Source organism: Ovis canadensis, chromosome 3, assembly GCF_042477335.2.
Source record: "Ovis canadensis isolate MfBH-ARS-UI-01 breed Bighorn chromosome 3, ARS-UI_OviCan_v2, whole genome shotgun sequence".
Lineage (NCBI taxonomy): Eukaryota > Metazoa > Chordata > Mammalia > Artiodactyla > Bovidae > Ovis > Ovis canadensis.
In genome coordinates, this window is record NC_091247.1 from 222,506,022 (window position 1) to 222,524,826 (window position 18,805).

Genomic DNA, 18,805 nt, shown 5'->3' on the forward strand with positions numbered 1-18,805 from the left:
TTTAAAAAAATATTAGTAGTTTTGAGAATCAGGGCCACTATATAATTTTCAAAGCCCAGTTCAAAATTAAATGCACAGCCTCTTTGAAAAGCAATAAAAGGGACGTCCCTGGTGGTCCAGTGGCTAAGACTATGCACTCCCAGTGCAGGAGGTCCGGGTTCAATCCCCAGTCAGGGAACTAGATCCCACATGCTGTAACTAAGACCCGGCACAGCCAAAAGAAAGCAATAAAAAGTAGTACAGTTAAAGGTACTAGAATATAAAGATTTTTCCTTTCAAAATATTTTATTATACGTAAGAGGTAATAGTGATACATGAATAACACTATAAACCTAAAATTGCAAAACAAATTTTCATTGTCATAAATTTATATAATACAATACACCTTGTTAATATGATATCTAATTATTAAACTTTTTTGACTCACTTTTTTGCAAATTCATTTACCAAAACACATACTTTTGCTAGTATCGTTTCAATTGAAATAATAGGAAGCTATGACAATCATTCCTGGCTAATTCACGATCACAATTTTTTTATAATTTTTAATTTTGAGAAGGACCTTTCTGCTGCTGCAACTGTTGCTGGAGTTGTTAAGAATATTTCATAGGCTGTCACATTAGGAGAAATTTCTAGTAAACTTTCAAAATATAAGTTGAAGCGCATCTACACATAATGATTCTCGTGGAACCATTTTCTGAAAAGATTTAACTCTTCATGCAAATCAATTTCATGTAAGTCTGACTTGTAATTTTGAATGTAAATTTATACAGTGACATTTTAATGTTTTCCCCAACATTTTCTGTAACTTATGGAAGTTGTATAAGAAACAGAGTGACTTCATGATTTGTATATAATTTTAATAACTTGTTTATACATTAGCTTGCTCTACCTTCAGTTACAAGGAAAAATTAATTTAAAAAATGCCTTCCTCACTAATAATGCAACTTCACTTGAAAATGGAATTCCTCTCTATAGAAGATGGTCTGTAAATTTAATTTCTGTTTCTAAGCCGGTGAATACTTGCAATGCTGCAGCAGCTTTCAAAATGAGAGGTTCAAGCTCTGAAGAATTCTAATGACTCCCTGACATGCTTTATAGCAACATCCACGTGTATGCTTTGGTTTTGTAATAATTTACTGACAGTTTACTGCAAGAGTCCTGGCAGTTCTTTCGCAGACTTGGGCTGCAGCGTTTATATTTCTGTAGATGCTACAGGATCCACTTCCATGTGGGGTCCCTTCTCATCACAGCCTCGATGGACCGCAGCCATCTTCTACTGCTGCCAGTCTGGGCACAGATCCTGGCCCCTTGCAGCCCCGCAGTGTCTCAGATTGCCCAGCCATGTGGGTGCACGCCCGGTGGCCAGGCCAACTGCTCCTCACCCAGACTGCCCACTGCCCGCCGTTCTTGTTGGCCAGAGCCTGCTTGCTGCCACCTGCTGTATCTTCCCTGCTCACACACATGCTTTGTCGTCCCGTTGGATTTCTCTTACAAAACAAGCTCAAGGAGAAACTTGTTAAGAATTTCAAGATGCCACATGCAGACAGTAAACCGAAAACTGGATCCCTGCTGAGAGCAGGCCCCTGTGTGACTGCACTGGTCACATGCCCGTGAGCTCAGTGCCCTCTACTTCCCCTTTACCCGATTCTGAATCTGTTTATTTCTGGCTGTGCTGGGTCTTTGGTGCTGCACACAGGCTTCCTCTGATCGTGGCAGGCGAGGGCTAGCCTTTGTTGCGGTGTGGAGGCTCCCAACTGTGGTGGCTTCTCTTGTCGTGGAGTGTAGGCTCTAGGGCTCAGTAGCTGTGGTGCCAGGCTTAGTGGCTCCACGACATGTGGAATCTTCCCAGATCAGGGATCGAACCTGTGTCCCTTGAGTTGGCAGGTGGATTCTTATCCACTGCACCACCAGGGAAGTCCAATTCTGAATCTTTTTTTTTCCTCCATTTAGTCTCCTTGTCGGGTAGACAGCTACACTTGACTGGGCCTGTAATATTGTGCTATAATAAGAAACATATACTTAGTCTTCATCTAATCCGAGTTCCTGACCAGCACAGAGCTCCTAAAATCCTTGGAATTTCTGAATGATCTGGCTAAGAGAATTGTCTTTTATGTTCGTAATAAGCCCCTTTTAACCACACCTGAGCAGATGTTCATGAGGTGACTTGGAAAGCCCCTAAGGATGGGGGATTGTTTCCAGGGGTATCAACCCTGTGACTAAAGGGTTGGAACTTTGAGCCCTACCCGCTGACTTCTGGAGAGAGGGGAGGGGCTACAGATTGAGTTCAATCACCCATGACCAATGAGTCAATCAATTATGCCTAAGTATTGACACTCCATAAAAATCTTAACCTAAAGGGCTTCTGAGAGCTTCTAGGTCAGTGCTGGGTAGATGGCAGACCCAGAGATAGTGTGGAAGTCCTGCAACCCCTTCCACATGCCTTGCCTTTTGTGTCTCTTCCATCTGGCTGTTCCTGAAAGGCATCCTTTTATGATAAATAGGCAGTAATAAGTAAAGCACTATCTGGAGTTCTGTGAGCCATTCTAGCAAAGTATTGAACCCGAGGAGGAGACCATGGGAACCACTGATTTATATCCAGTAGCTCAGGAGTATTTTCTGAAGTTAGGGTAGTCCCTGAAACTGATCTAACTTGAGGGATGGGACCCTAACTCCAGGTGCATAGTGTTATAACCAAATAGGGGACTTCCCTGTTGGCTCAGGAGACACGAGTTCGATCCCTGGTCCAGGAAGATCCCACATACCTTGGAGTAGCTAAGCCTGTGCTCTAGAGCCTGGGAAGCACAACTGTTGAGCCCATGTGCCACAACTACCAAAGCCCAAGCCCCCTAGAGCCCGTACTCAGCAACAAGAGAAGCCACCACAATGAGAAGCCTGTGCCCTGCAACGAAGAATAGCTCCCACTCGCTGCAACTGGAGAAAACGCCTTCGCAGCAACAATGACCTAGCAGAGCCAGAAATAAATAAATAAATAAAATTATTTAAAAACAAAAAACCAAATAAGGTTTGGTTAGGACACTCAGCTGGTGTCAGAGAATTGGTTGGTGTGGGAAACCCACATAGCTTTGTTGTCAGAACTGGGAGTAGAAGTATAGAAGAAAATTGTGTTTCCCTTTAGGGCCAGCTCTATGGTAGGCACTTCGTAGTGTCTGTTTCACTTCTTTTACACCTGTGGATAGAGGCACTAAGCTTATTCCATTCTGCCGAGGAGGAGCTGGGCTCCGCTAGGGTCATGCTGAGGCAGAGCCTGAAGTACTATAGGGCCCCACCTGCAAAACCCATGCTCTTAGGCATTCTGCTGCCTTTTGTTGAAATATTTGTATATATTTCCAGTAATTCACAGATCCTTAAAGGCTTTTGTGCAGCAATTCCCCCGGCTCTGAATGTTTCTGAATCAGCAAAGGCTTTGGCTTCGGTAAGCCATCCACCCTCCTCTGGGTTCACCCATTTCTGCTGTCTTCCCAAGCCTGTCCCAATTACATGTCCTAGAAAATGCTACTTCAAATGCTGGAAAAACTTCAACAAAACCAAAAGCCTTTTCCTCAAGCTTTTTCCAAATCCACAGGCTTTTTAAAAGTCATATCAGTTGGGCCACTGGCATCAGCTGAGCCCTAGCTGTCAACATGGCAGGCGCCCTGTCCATCCTTGGCCTTCTCCATCCGCACTCGCTTCCTGGATGAACCCACCTGGTCTTATGGCTTTAAACATCACCTGTAGGAATTCCCTGGTGGTCCAATGGTTAAGACTCTGTGCTCCCAATGCAGGGGGCCTGGGTTCAATCCTTGGTCAGGGAACTAGATCCCACACACTACAAGGAAAATCTTGCATACTGCAGTCAAGACCTGTCTCCAGCCTCCTGCCATGACTTCAACCATTGCCCAACACCCCCCCAACCCACCCCTTGTTCGTGCTGTCCCCTTGGTCCAGAACACCCTTTTTCCCTTCTCTGCCTAATTCCTCTGTGCTCCTAGACTCAGCTCCAAGGTCACCTCCCCCGTGAAGTCTTCCCTGATCACCTGCTCCCACCTCCCCAGCACTCTGTAATTACCATCATCTTCCCGGGGCTCACCCATCCAGTCCTCACAGCAAAGTCACCTTGGCTGAGGTGACTAACAGGCCAGAAAAGCAGTTTGGTGGCCCAAATGGCAAAGGCCTTAGCACCTTCTGTGAATCTGGAACTGTTCCCAGAATCCCAAGGTCAAACGGTAGATGCATATGGCATGAGGAGGGGGCAAGTGGGACTGGAAAAGAGAAGGAGAAGGGACAAGAACCAACACGTTTGGAGCAGATTCTATGTTCTCGTGCTAAAGGCCCTGGAGATGCTACTTCATTGTTAAATCCCTGGGAGGTAAGGATTTTAAAAACGAACTGGCGTATAAGAGTTACAGAACTAATAAAAGTAGCATTTCAAAGCAGTTCAAGCAACTATTCAATAAAAGACTTTAATATGAAATCGGCTATGTATATGGAAACAGTCAAGTTGGATCCCTTACATGGCATTAAAACTCCAAATGGAATACTTAGTTGCTCAGTTGTGCCTTACTCTTTGCGACCCATGGACTGTAGCCCACCAGGCTCCCCCATCCATGGAATGCTCCAGGCAAGAATACTGGAGTGGGTAGCCGTTCCCTTCTCCAGGGGATTTTCCTGACCCAGGGATCCAACTGGGGTCTCCCACACTGCAGGCAGGTGCTTTACCACACAATCATTTAAGTGACGGTTTATGTGAATTTGGGGTAGGGGAGGTCTTTGTCAGCCTAACACAGAAGGCAGTGACCAGAAAGGAAAATACTGAGAGACCCGACTATGTAAAAATGTAAATGCTTCTTATGTCAACAAATAAAGTGAAAACGAAAAACTGGGGAAAATATTTCCTACATGCTACCAGATAGAAAGGGCTTCCCTGGTGGCTCAGCAGTCGAGTCCTCCTGCAATTCAGGAGATGCAGGTTTGATCCCTGGGTCAGGCAGATCCCCTGGAGGAGGGCACGGCAACCCGTTCCACTATTCTTGCCTGGAGAATTCCGTGGACAGAGGAGCCTGGTGGGCTACAGTCCATAGGGTCGCAGAGAGTCAGACACGACTGAAGCGAGTGAGCACAGCACAGCACCAGACAGAAGTGCAGGTTCATAATCTAAACAGACGATTCACACAGTGAGAAGTAAAGATGGGCCAAAGTTCAATTTTTCCAGTAATCACAGAAATATGAGTTAAGTCAAATTGAGGTACTGTTTAACATGTACCAAATTATCTGGGACTTTCCTGGTGGTCCAGTGGCTAAGATTTCATGCTCCCAAATGCAAGGGGCCCAGGTTTGATCCCTGGTCAGGGAAATAGATCCCACATGCAACTAAGACCTGGCATAGCCAAAGAAATTAAATAATAATGAAAGTGTCATGAGGTACCATGGGAGAGTGCACTGTATAAAACTGCTGATGATAGAAACTGTCATTGTATAGGTTATAAACAGCTTTTGCATTCTCGGGCAGGAGAGGGGATCTGTTACAGAGAAGACCCTTCCTTTGTTCCAAATTGTTTTGGAAAGACCCTTTCCTCCAGCCCTCTTAGGCAGCTGCGAAGTAACAGCCCCCTGATGCTCTTGGGGACGTTCCAAGCTAGCTGCTTTAGACTAAGGTATTAAATATTCTAATCCATTATATAAACTGGGTAGGTAGTTAAAGGACGCCCCCAGCCCCAACCCCAAACTTGATTTTGGACTGCTCTCTGCAGGAAGGTGCAAGAAAAGGAGCTGAAGCACGCTTTAGATGGGAGGCCAGGATTCTTCTGCCCTGCGGTGGTGGCTGGGGTGGTCTGCATGCTGGGCAGTAGGCTGCACGCTGGGGAATAGGGGTCCAGTCAAGGGCATTGAACCCCTATCCAGAGGCCGAGGTGGGCTAAAAAGAAAACAGTCATGTGACCCCCGTGGAGAATCCCAGACTGTGGACTTTGGCAGCAGCGACCTCCAGTTTAAATCTGCTTTTTGTTCTCCCCAAACCTGCAGTCAGATTTTTATTAGGTTGGTGGTAGCTGTGTTTTAGGGAATTCAGGGAGAGTGTTGAGCCTAGAGAAGCCGTCCTGGGAGCTGAAGCCTGGAGATGTCAGCAGACGGCAGGAGGTGACCCATTTCTGGGAAGAAGGGCAGTGGTCCAGAGGAAGGGAGGTGGCTCAGGTGATGAGTGGCAGCCAGGTCAGAGCAGGAAACAGGAAGCATGGCTTGCAAGTCACTGGGCAAAGTGAACATTCGAAAGCTTGGTCTCACGGGCTGTGTTAAAGAGCAGTGTTGCCCAAGGGCCCAAACCCCAGAATTCCAGGACCCTTGGCTTCGTGTCGGAGGCAGGAGAACAGGCCCTTTTCTATGCTGGGTGACTGGAAATGGCAACTGCAAACTGGGAGACAACTTTCCAGTTGCAGCAAAATCCTTAAAAATGTGCATACTCTGATCTTAGTTCCCCAATCAGGGGTTGAACCTGGGGCCATAGCTGTGGAAACACTGAGTCCTAACCTCCGGACTGCCAGGGAACTCCCAAGAGCTCATTTCTTTTTATCTTTGATAATATTCCATTGGTTGGATGTCCCACAGTTGTTTGTCTATTCGTCTACTGAAGGGCATCTTGGTTGCTTCAGTTTTGGCGATCATGAATAAAGCTTCTGTAAACATCCACGTGCAGGTTTTGTGTGAGTGTAATTTTCAGCTCATTTGTATAAACACTAAGGTGCGTCATTGCTGGACCATACAGTACAACTATGTTTAACTCTGCAAGAAACCACCAAACTGTCTTCCAAAGTGTCTGTGCCGTTCTGCACTCCCACGAGCAATAGAGCAAAATCCCTATGGCTCTACATCCTTGTGAACATTTGGAGGTGTCCACGTTTTGAATTTCAGACATAATAATAGATGTGTAGTGGTATTTCATTGTTGTTTAATTTGCAGTTCCCCAAAGATGTGTGGGGGACTTCCCCATTGACTCAGTGGTAAAGAGTCCACCTACCAAGCAAGGCGATGTGGGTTTAATCCCCAATCTGGGAAAATCCCCTGGAGAAGAAAATGGCAACCCATCCCAGTATTCTTGCCTGGGAAATTCCATGGACAGAACGGACAGAGGAGCCTGGCAGGCTACAGTCCATGGGGTCTCAAAAGAGCTGGGTGTGACTTAAGTGACTAAACAACAACAGTGAAGACACATGGAGCATCTTTTCATACACTTATCGCCACTTCTGTTCCAGGTTTGGGGGATTCCCAGGTGGTGCTGGTGGTGAAGAGCCTGCCTGCCAGTGCAGGAGATGTAGAAGACACAGGTTCGATCCTTGGGTCGGGAAGATCCCCTGGAGGAGGAAGTGGCAACCCACTCCAGGATTCTTGCCTGGAGAATCCCATGGATAGAGAAGCTTGGCATGCTACAGTCCAGGGGGTGGCAAGAAGTGGGACAAGCACTGAGGTGATGGGTTCTGTTGGAGGGCTACTCCTCCCCCACTGTATCAGTTAGCCTTTGCTGTGTTAACGCACTATTCTAAAACAAAGTCACACATCTGTAGGTGTTGTGGGTCTCAGCTGATTGTGGCTGGGTGAGGCTGGGTGCTTCAAGCCGCACGGCTGGGCCTGTTCTGTCTCTCACTGTGGGTTTCCGGGTCTGCTGGGGCGGCTCTGCTCCATGGTCTCATACCTTCTTTGGACCACTGTACCCAACTTAAATATATATTTTGATAAATGCATTTCAATATAATGGATCTCCTTTATAAACTTTGGTATATTATTTTGTGCATTTTAAAATACTATTGGGGGAGTGATGGTGGTGAAGGCTCCTCCTAGTGGTCAGAGGCTCTGAGAAAGTTAAGAAATCTTAGTCTACAGGAATTTGCAATGCAACCTTGAGTTGAATCCTGAACAGGAAACAACCAAGACATCACACAAAGAAAACTGGTTAAGTAATCTTGGTTTTACTTTTACAGTGGAATACCATTACCATAAGGGAAGTAAGAACTTTCTTGGGCCAAAGAACTAAATAGACATTTCTCCAAAGAAGACATACGGATGGCTAACAAACACATGAAAAGATGCTCAACATCACTCATTATTAGAGAAATGCAAATCAAAACCACAATGAGGTACCACTTCACACCAGTCAGAATGTCTGCGATCCAAAAATCTGCAAGCAATAAATGCTGGAGAGGGTGTGGAGAAAAGGGAACCCTCCTACACTGTTGGTGGGAATGCAAACTAGTACAGCCACTATGGAGAACAGTGTGGAGATTCCTTAAAAAATTGCAAATAGAACTACCTTATGACCCAGCAATCCCACTGCTGGGCATACACCCCGAGGAAACCAGAATTGAAAGAGACACATGTACCCCAATGTTCATCGCAGCACTGTTTATAATAGCCAGGACATGGAAACAACCTAGATGTCCATCAGCAGATGAATGGATAAGAAAGCTGTGGTACATATACACAATGGAGTATTACTCAGCCGTAAAAAAGAATTTATTTGAATCAGTTCTGATGAGATGGATGAAACTGGAGCCGATTATACAGAGTGAAGTAAGCCAGAAAGAAAAACACCAATACAGTATACTAACACATATATATGGAATTTAGGAAGATAGCAATGACGACCCTGTATGCAAGACAGGAAAAAAGACACAGATGTGTATAACGGACTTTCGGACTCAGAGGGAGAGGGAGAGGGTGGGATGATTTGGGAGAATGGCATTCTAACATGTATACTATCATGTAAGAATTAAATCGCCAGTCTATGTCTGATGCAGGATACAGCATGCTTGGGGCTGGTGCATGGGGATGACCCAGAGAGATGTTATGGGGAGGGAGGTGGGAGGGGGGTTCATATTTGGGAACGCATGTAAGAATTAAAGATTTTAAAATTTAAAAAAAAATAAAAATTAAAAAAAATAAAGTATTTACTGTCTTAAAAAAAAAGAACTTTCTTGTAGAAGAATAACAAAATAAAACATTAAAATTACATTCAGTGGAAAAAAGTTTATAAAATAATACATACAGTGCTATCCAATTGCTTTCCTGTACCCCTGATAACCACCGATCCACTTCTGATGACTAGAGCTTTGCCTAAGAATTACTCATTAAAGAAAATAAACAATTGATAAGATGCTCAGAGGGCTTCCTTAGTGGTTCAGATGGTAAAGAGTCTGCCTGCAATGCAGGAGACGCAGGTTTGATCTGTTGGTCAGGAAGATACCCTGGAGAAGGGAATGGCAACCTACTCCAGTATTCTTGCCTGGAGAATTCCATGGACAGAGGAGCCTGGCGGGCTACAGTCCGTGGGGTTGCAGAGAGACGTGGACTCAGTGACTAACAAACAGTTTCACTTTCAAGATGCTTAGAGAAGTTAGCTGAGTTGCCTAAGGCTGGGCACCTCCTCTGGGAAACCTTTTGGATTTCCACCTCTCCATCCTCTTTATTCCTCCCCACTTCCACCCCATCCAGCATATCACATCTGTGACGAGGTTCTGGGGCTTAGGACTTCAAATATGAATTTGGGAGGACATGATTCAACCCTTAACAACACTGTCACAGAGTAGGGGGTCACAAAGATAGCCCCTGAAGCAAAGGAGTGCCACTGCTTCCTAGCTGTGTGACCTTGGGCAAATGACCTAACTTCTCTGGGCCTCAGTTTTCATGACTGTAAAATGGGGATTGTGTGTATTGCTGACAGCTGTCTCCAGCTGCTGCCTTTCCAGATCCACCCTCATGTTGCTGCTGAGGTTGCAGGAACATGCTGCTTCCAGCCAGTGACTGAGCAGAGGGGAGCTAACGTGGGCTAGTCCCCACGAGACACATGGTGCCTTTAGCCAGGACTTACCAGGTGGCCTGGCTGACACTGTCCTCCGACTGCACTACCAGCCATCTGAGATCCTTCCTACCCCACCCCCCGTACTGGCCATCCCCCAGGCGTCAGACTTTCAGACCTGCATCATAGTCTGATGGCATATCCTACCCAAAGGTAATAGTAACACGTTCCACAGGGGTAGTTATGACAACCCTGCACAAGAAGTCATATGTGTAAAGAATTGAGAAAAGTGCTTGGCACTTGTTTGGTGCTCAATAAAAGTTTATTCATTCACAAAGCATTTATTTGGTATCTGCTGTGTGCAAAACACTGGGGTTGCAGAGATGAGTAAAACCTAGTCCTTTCTTTCTCTCTTATTTTTTAAAAAAATTTATTTAGTTAGTTATTTGGCTATACCAGGTCTTAGTTGAAGCATGTGGGATCTTTAGTTGCAGGATATGGGATCTAGTTCCCTGACCAGGGATCAAACCCAGGTCCCCTCCATTGGGAGCTCAGAGTCTTAGCCACTGAAGCACCAGGGAAGTCCCTCGTCCCTGGTATTGAAGAGGTATACCCAAGTGAGGTGAACCCAAGTGAGGATAGAAGTAGTGCGTGGAGAAATTGAGAGCAGGGTATGGGGAAGGGGTGAGCATTCTGGAAATGGTCTTAAAGGAGTAATTTAGGAGAAATAAAAAGCTACAAAGGTGAGGATGCTCAGGGCACTCTCCACCACTCACAATCCACCCTGCACCCAGGAGTCCCAGTGATCAGAAAGATCATCCTCAAATCCAGATCTGATCACATCTTTCCCCAGCTGCCAGGCACCTGGGGGCCCCCAGACTCCCACGGTCACGAAGCACCACTGGTCCAGCCCTGCCTCTGCTGCAGCTTTGGTTCAATCTCACCAACACCAAGGGCTTCCCAGGTGGCGCTAGTGGTAAAGAACCTGCCTGCCAACGCGGGAGACATAAGAGACAAGGGTTCGATCCCTGAGTTGGGAAGATCCCGTGAAGGAAGTCATGGCAATCCCTCCAGTATTCTTGCTTGGAGAATCCCATGTACAGAGGAGCCTGGCGGCGGTCCATGGGGTCGCAAAGAGTCTGACACTACTGAAGCGACTTAGCACACCAACACTGAAGCCAGACAGACCATCGCTGTAGGCTTCAGCCACCGCCTTTCTTCCTCTACCAGGTCTACGCTCTTGCAGGTACCTCTGCCTGGAACATCTTTCCCTTCCCTGTCATTTGACCACCTCCTATGTATCCTTCATGGGCTTCCCTGATAGCTCAGTTGGTAAAGAATCCGCCTGCAATGCAGGAGACCCTGGTTCAATTCCTGGGTCAGGAAGATCCCCTGGAGAAGAGACAGGCTACCCACTGTAGTATTCTCGGTGGCTCGGTGTAGTATTCCCTTGTGGCTCAGGTGGTAAAGAATCCACCTGCAATGCAGGAGACCTGGGTTTGATCCCTGGGTTGGGAAGAGTCCCTGGAAAAGGGAAATGCTCTCCACTCCAGTATTCTGGCCTGGAGAATTCCATGGACTCTGTAGTCCATGGGGTCGCAAAGAGTCAGATACAACTGAGCGACCTGCACTTCACTGTGTATCCTTCAGGCCTCAGCTAAGATGGCCCTTCCTCTGGGCAGCCCTCCCTGATTTCCTAAGTCAGAGAGGTGGCTCTCTTCTGGGTCCCCTAGCCCCATGTCTGCCCTGTCACACTGCTCTGCCAGGGCCTGGCTCTTTGTTTTCCTTGCAGGACTGTGAACTCCCGGAGGGCAGGGACTGTGTTTACATTTCTATTTTTAGTTTTTCATTATGAAAAATTTCAGACATCTACCAAAAAAAAAGAGAGAACAGCACCATGAAACCCCATACACCCATCACCCCCAAGAGCACACTGATTTTGTCCCATTGGTTCACTCTCTCCCCACTTTTCACTTTTTTCCTCCTTTACTAAAGTATTGTAAAGCAAATCACCCCCACCCCCCATGTATTTCACTATGCTTCTCTAAGAAATTGAGTGAATAGCTTTTAATCACATGAATGGCTGCTGCAGAGCTGTTTATAACAGCTCCCAACTGGAAACATGCTTATTAGCTAACATTTGAAAATGAAGAGGTGACCAGTCAAAGGACTCTGATGCATCTCTTCAGAGGATCAATATGAAGACCACAACAGCCTCCTGGCAAGATGCTCGTGACCAAGAAAAGCCCAGAAAAACAAAGAGCTCAGTCCAAGCTGGTCTCCGCACTCTTCTTTTGGCAAGCAGGCCAACATAGCTGCCTGGGTTCCCAGTCAGAACAGAGAAAGCAAAAAGGAAGGTGAGGATGAGGGTGGTGAGATGCGGGCGAAAATGCTCTTCTCCCTTCCAAATGTTCTTCTTTGTTCTTAACATCGTCTTTCCAGGCTGTTACCTGCAAACCAGACTTGCTGCGGGCTGTGTGTGAGGCTGAACAAAGGACTGGTGGCATCTGCTGGCTCCGTGGGGAGCTGGCTGGAGCCACTGAAAGCCTTGCTGCAGACCTCATGACAAACAGTGGATCCAAACTCTGGGCGAAGCCCGGAGACAGCCCGTCTCAGTTTCCAGAAGGTGGTCGACAAGCCATACGGCTGTTTGTTCTTCTGCTGCCAGGGTTTTAGAAAGGCCGAGGTGTGGTGGCAGGGAGTCATCTGATGTTCCAGGCCATGTGTGTGCTTCAAATGCATCAGGGTCCTCATCCCAGCCAGGTGGCCCGCCCACCTGGGCGCCTGGAGCTTGCTCCGCCTGTTTGAATGGTTACCGGGGTGAGTGGCTTTGAGATCTCTGTTCCTCTGGCACTTGCATTGATGACAAACCCTGACCCAGATGGTTGTCCTGAGGAAAACAGGATCCACTTTTCAGCTTGGTTCCCAGGCACACTGACCCCAGAGGAGAAGGGGGCCTGTCCCCAGCAGACTTCCTTGGATCCACCCTTACTCCTTGGGAGCTCAGTTCAATTCAGTTCAGTCACTCAGTCATGTCCAACTCTTTGCGACCCCATGGACTGCAGCACGCCAGGCTTCCCTGTCCAACACCAACTCCCAGAGCCTGCTCAAACTCATGTCCATTGAGTCGGTGATGCCATCCAAACATCTAATCCTCTGTCATCCCCTTCTCCTCCCCCCTTCAATCTTTCCCAGCATTAGGGTCTTTTCCAAGGAGTCAGTTCTTCACATCAGGTGGCCAAAGTATTGGAGTTTCAGCTTCAGCATCAGTCCTTCCAATGAATATTCAGGACTGATCTCCTTTAGGATGGACTGGTTGGATCTCCTTGCAGTCCAAGGGACTCTCAAGAGTCCTCTCCAACACCACAGTTCAAAAGCATCCATTCTTCGGTGCTCAGCTTTCTTTATAGTCCAGCTCTCACATCCATACATGACTACTGGAAAAACCATGGCTCAGCTTCCTGTAAACAGGAGGCGTGATGACTTCATACTTGTTCTCCCAAGTGCCATGCTGAGCCCAGTGTCTTCCTGCTCCCTAGAAAATCCAACTTGAGGAATTCTGGAAAGAGGACCCAGCAGAGTGCATTGGGGGCAGGGATGGAGAGAGGCTTGGGGGTACATGTCTGGAAGCCCTAAGTTTCAGTTCCAGCTCCCCATAAGTCACTTGGGAACCTTAGGACTATCTCTTCCACTTGCCGCATCTACCAATGTGTCCATTCATCTCCATCTCACTCTAATCAGTGTGATGCCACACATGGTCATTAAGCAGCTTCCTGGGGGCCTGCAAGGAGACCCAGAGCTGACCTGCCATAGTTCCTGTCCTTGGAAAGATCACTTCAAACAATAACTATGGTTTTAAATGATCAAAAAACGACGGAGGGCGTGATTTGTAGTGAGGGAACAGATGGGGTTCAGGGTAGGCTACCCCCAAATATGCCACTTTGGCAAATTGATTATTTTGAATTAAAGTTTCTTGGGGAACAGCCAATGGGAGAACACGTGTCCCCTTGAAAGAAGGAAATAAATCTCCCATGTGAAGCTATTCTCTGTGTACCAGGATGAGAGGAGAAATCCTTATCTCCAGAAACGTGAAATGCAAGGTCTCAAGGCCAAGAAGCCTGCCTAAACAAACTCTGTTACTCTTTCATTAACTTGCTACCCCAAGCAAAAAGCCTTTTGTTTTGTCCAAACTTCACAAATAATTGTTTCTTTGTCTGCAAGATACAAAAGCTGCCTGCTTCAGTCACTTCTTTGAGCTTCATATGTTTGGGGCTCCTGAATGGATGAAATTAAATTTGATTTTCTCCTGTTGATCTGTCTTTTGCCAATTTAATTCTATTAGACCATCCAAAAAGAACCTAGAAGGGCAAAGGGAAATTCTTCCTATCCTAGAGGATCAAGAAAAATGCCAAGGTCTTTCATTTGCTAAGGGGCTTTGAAGATGGAGCATAAGTTCACTGGGCAGGCATGCGTGGGAACAACAGGGACAAAGATGGCGGCAGGAAACACATGTGTTTGAGAAACTTGAAGCAGTTGAGCTGAGGCTGAGCTGGGAAGGGCCTTGGAGGGTCTCCCTCCCTCACAGGGTTTTCAGGAAAGGTCTTGGCATCTTCTACTGACGTGTTTTTACCCACAACAGCAGGACACTTCTGAGGGCAAGCTTGTGGATTCCCCCAGCAAACAATTCTCCAGTCCTCTGCAGATACCAATGGGGCGCCCTGTAATTTAATTCATTCTAACACTAACCACTTGGAGTTAGTGCAGACCCCACTGGTTAAGAGGGTTTCCCAGGTGGTGCTAGAGGTAAAGAACCTGCCTGCCAATGCAAGAGATAGAAGAGACAAGGGTTCAATCCCTGGGTTGGGAAGATCCCCTGGAGAAGGGAATGGCTACCCATTCCAGTATTCTTGCCTGGAGAATCCCATGGACAGAGGAGCCTGGTGGGCTACAGTCTACAGGGTCGCAGAGAGTCACACAGCTGAAGCGACTTAGCACACACGCATGCCACAGGTTAAGGGTCAAGTGCCATAAGACTGCCCTCCTTTTCAGTTGCAAACAGAGGGTCCTCAGCTTTCCCACATTTCTGTCCAATTTGGCTACAAATCAGATCCCTTGACCCCCTTCTCCCATTCCATAATTTGCTGTAACAGCTTACATAACTCAGGGCAACACCTTACTATTGCTGGTTTATTACAAAGGACACAAACAGCTACACAAAGAGGTACATAGGTAAGCTCTGTTAGGGTGCACAGAGAGCAGAGCTTCTGTCTCCACGGAGTTTGAGGTGTGCCACGCTCCCAGCAAGTGGATGTATTCAAAACTCAGAAGCTCTCCAAACCCCTTCACTGAGGGTTTTTATGGACATTCCATTATCCAGGCAAGAGTGATCGAATCATTGGCCACTGGTGATCAGCCCCTCTCCCCTTTCCAGCCCCTCTCCCCTCCCCTCAGGTGGAGGGTGGGGGCCCTAAAGCTCCAGCCCTCTAACCACACGGTTGGTCCCTCTGCAATCAGCCTCCATCCAGAAGTTATCTAAGAGCTTCCAGCCACGTCATTCATTATCTATAAACTCCAGTACAGTGAATAAGTGCTTGCTATAAATAACAAGATGCTCCTATCATCGCTGTCAGGAAATGTCAAAACTCTTATTATTTTTAATTTTTAAAAATTGCTTATTTTGTTTTAAAATATTTATTTATTTGGCTGCACAAGGTCTCAGTTGCAGCATGTGGGATCTTCGCTCATCACGGAAGCATGCTGGTTCTTTAGTTGCATCATGTGGGATCAGAAAATGACTGACGGCGTGATTTGTAGTGATTCCCTGACTGGTGATCGAACTTGGGCCCCTTGCATTGGGAGTGGGAGTCTTAGCTACTGGACCACCAGGAAGACCCCCAAACCCTTTGAGAAGCTCTGTGCTAGGACCTGGGAAGAAGACGAAGAATCAGAAGACTGGAGTTCAAATTCTGACATTTCTGTTGGCTGACTTGCTGAATTGGAGTTTTCTGCTTTATGAATTAGGATGATTACAATACCCATCTCACCAGGTTGGAGTGAGAAGTAAATAAATGTGTGATGAAAAAACATCCAACAAGTTCCTGGCATCCAGTAGCTGCTCAATGTATATTCTCTTTTTAAAACATTAAATTGTAATCTGAATGTAATTAACCTCAGCACCTGCCATAGGTCAGGTCTTCCTGTGGCATCTCATTTAATCCTTGCAGTCATTCAGCCAGGTAGATTATCACTCCCATTCTACAGAGGACACTGAGGCTCCGAGAGGGCAGGTGGCTTCTTTAAGGTCACACAGGTGACAGCATATGGGGCAAGAGTTAGAAAGAAGTGGGCTGGACTCCAAATCTTAATTCTTTCGACTTTTTCTCAATAGACAAACCACCAAGCCTCTCCTACCTTCATTGCAGAGACTGCGCATAGCCTCTTGGTATACATTTCCCAATCTTTTTCTGTAACACAACTTGTAGTAGGTCACTTTGTAGCTCCATTCAAAGCCTTCATTTCCTGACCTCCTTTTCACCAAGATGTGGTCATGGGGGCTAGGATACAGCCATTGAGATGTAAGGAGACGTGTCATGAGGCACCTCTGGGGTCTCCTTAAAAGAGAAGGGAGATTGTATGCCAGGCTCCTTTGTCCATGGGATTTTCCAGGCAAGGACACTGGAGTGGGTTGCTATTTCCTACTCCAGGAGATCTTCCCAGCCCAGGGATCGAACATCTCATGCATCTCCAGCATTGGCAGGTGGATTCTTTACCACTAGTGCCAGCTGGGAAGCCAGTGAGATTGCATGCGTGCGTGCATGCTAGGTTGCTTCAGCTGTATCTGACTCTGTGTGACCCTATGGACTGTAGCCCACCAGGCTCCTCTGTCCATGGGGATTCTCTAGTCAAGAATACTGGAGTAGATTGCCATGTCTTCCTCTAGGGAATCTTTCCTGACCCAGGGATCAAACCTGTGTCTCTTATGTCTCCTGCATTAGCAGGCAGGTTCTTTACCACTAGCGGCACTTGGAAAGCCAGTGAGACTGGTTACAAGTAAATGTTAATTTGAAAAAAAGGAAAAAAATGAGGAAGACAATGCCATCTTCCTACTTTTCTCTTTCCTTTCTGCTGGCTGAAGTCAGATGAAATGGCTGAACTCAAGGAGCCATCTCGGGCTGTGCGGAGCTAGCTGTGTTGGTAGGACAGCAAGATGGTGAATCACCATCCCAGTTGTAGACTGCCTCCCTCTTCCCCCTTCTGAATGTTAGCTCTTCTCTATTAAGCCTTTCTTTCAGCTTCCAAACAGGCTCAAGTTTCTCCCAAGCTAAAAGAAAAAACCCTCCCTCAAACCCATGTTCCCTTCCCTCCCTCTCCCGAATCCACCAACTGGGAGGAACCACCTATTCTCAAGGTCTTGGTGTCTCCATTTCCCGGCCACTCCTCAACTCACTGCATCTGGGTTTCTGTCCTACCACTCCATCAGAATTGCCTGGCTCAAGGGCCTGGGACGGCTAAATCTAATGGGCTTGCTTCGGTTATCTTCTACCTGGATCTCTCAGGAGCATGCCATGTTGTTGCCCATGCCCCCCCTCACCCTGGGTTCTGGGGCACCTCTGCTTTCCTTGCCTCTCCAGCTGCTCACTCTCTGTTGTCTTTGCTTGCAAACCCTCTGCTTTGAGCTCTAGTCCTCTGTCTAAGGAATGATCTGATTCCTTTTCTTACATGTCTCAAAAGCATCTCAAACTCAAGACGTCCAGGGAATCCTCTGGCAGTCCAGTGGTTAGGACACCAAGCTTTCATTGCGGAGGTCCCAGGTTCAATCTCCAGTCAGGGAACTAAGGTCCCACAAGCTGTGCTGCACAGCCAAAAACAAAGCAGAAAACAACAGAAATAGCATCAACACGTCCAAACTGAAAATTCTCCCTCTCCAGAAACCTAGCTGTTCTTGTCAGAAATCTGAATCTTTGACACATATCTTCCCATCATCATCCACAACCAATCCACGGTCAAGCTTTGCCAGTTTCATCTCCTAAATAAAGTCCATCCGATGGCCATCAGCTGACTCAGGCCACTCCAGGGGCTGTTGCCTTGATCTAGTAAACAGTCTCCTAATGTCTTTTCATCTCCACTCCAATCCTCTTCTAAACACCAGTTCTGCACACAGTAGTCAAAGGAATCTTTCTACCAACAGGGTCATGTCAATGACTTGCTCAGAAGTCAACAACTTGCCTTTGTCCTCCAGATGAATAGCCCAACTCCTGCCTGGGCCAGCAGGGTCAGAGTCCGCCCTCTTACCCGCTTCCCTTCACTCCCCCTCCCTCTCTGTTCCCGCCTCTGGCCTTCCGTGACACCCACCTTCCTGAACTCACCACTCCCTTTCCTCGGCTGTCCCCTCCTGTTCTTCCTTGTTGTCAGTTAACCTGCCACACTCTCATGCCTGCTACATCCATAAACTCTTTCCAGCAAGTAGCACCATTCAAATGACTTACATATGTTAATGTTGTCCTCCCCAATTAACATGTTAGTTGTTTGAGGGCCTGTCTTGCTTGCTGCTTCACCCCCAAAGGGTCAGGCACAGTTATCCAAAGAATATTTATTGAGTGAATGAATAATTCGCCAGCCCCCACCCCCACGCGAAGAGCCCACTCATTGGAAAAGACCCTGATGGTGCGAATGATGGAAGGCAAAAGGAGAAGGGGAGGGCAGAGGATGAGCTGGCTGGGCATTGAATCGGATGGGCATCACCGATTCAATGGACAGGAGTTTGAGCATACTCCTGGGAGGCAGGCGGGAAGCCTGGCGTGCTGCAGTTCATGGGGCGGCAGAGTCGGACACGACTAAGCGACTGAATAACAACCGCCCCCAAACTGCTCATAAAGTACCCCAAACTTTTAGGAGCCCCACCTGACACGGATTCTGGAGAATGCTCGCAAATAAAGGATGAGCAGCAACCGCAAAAGGAAGCGCGCTTTTTCCCGCTTTGGAGCAAGGACTCAAAAGCGCGCCTGCGCAGTTCGCTTCGCTACG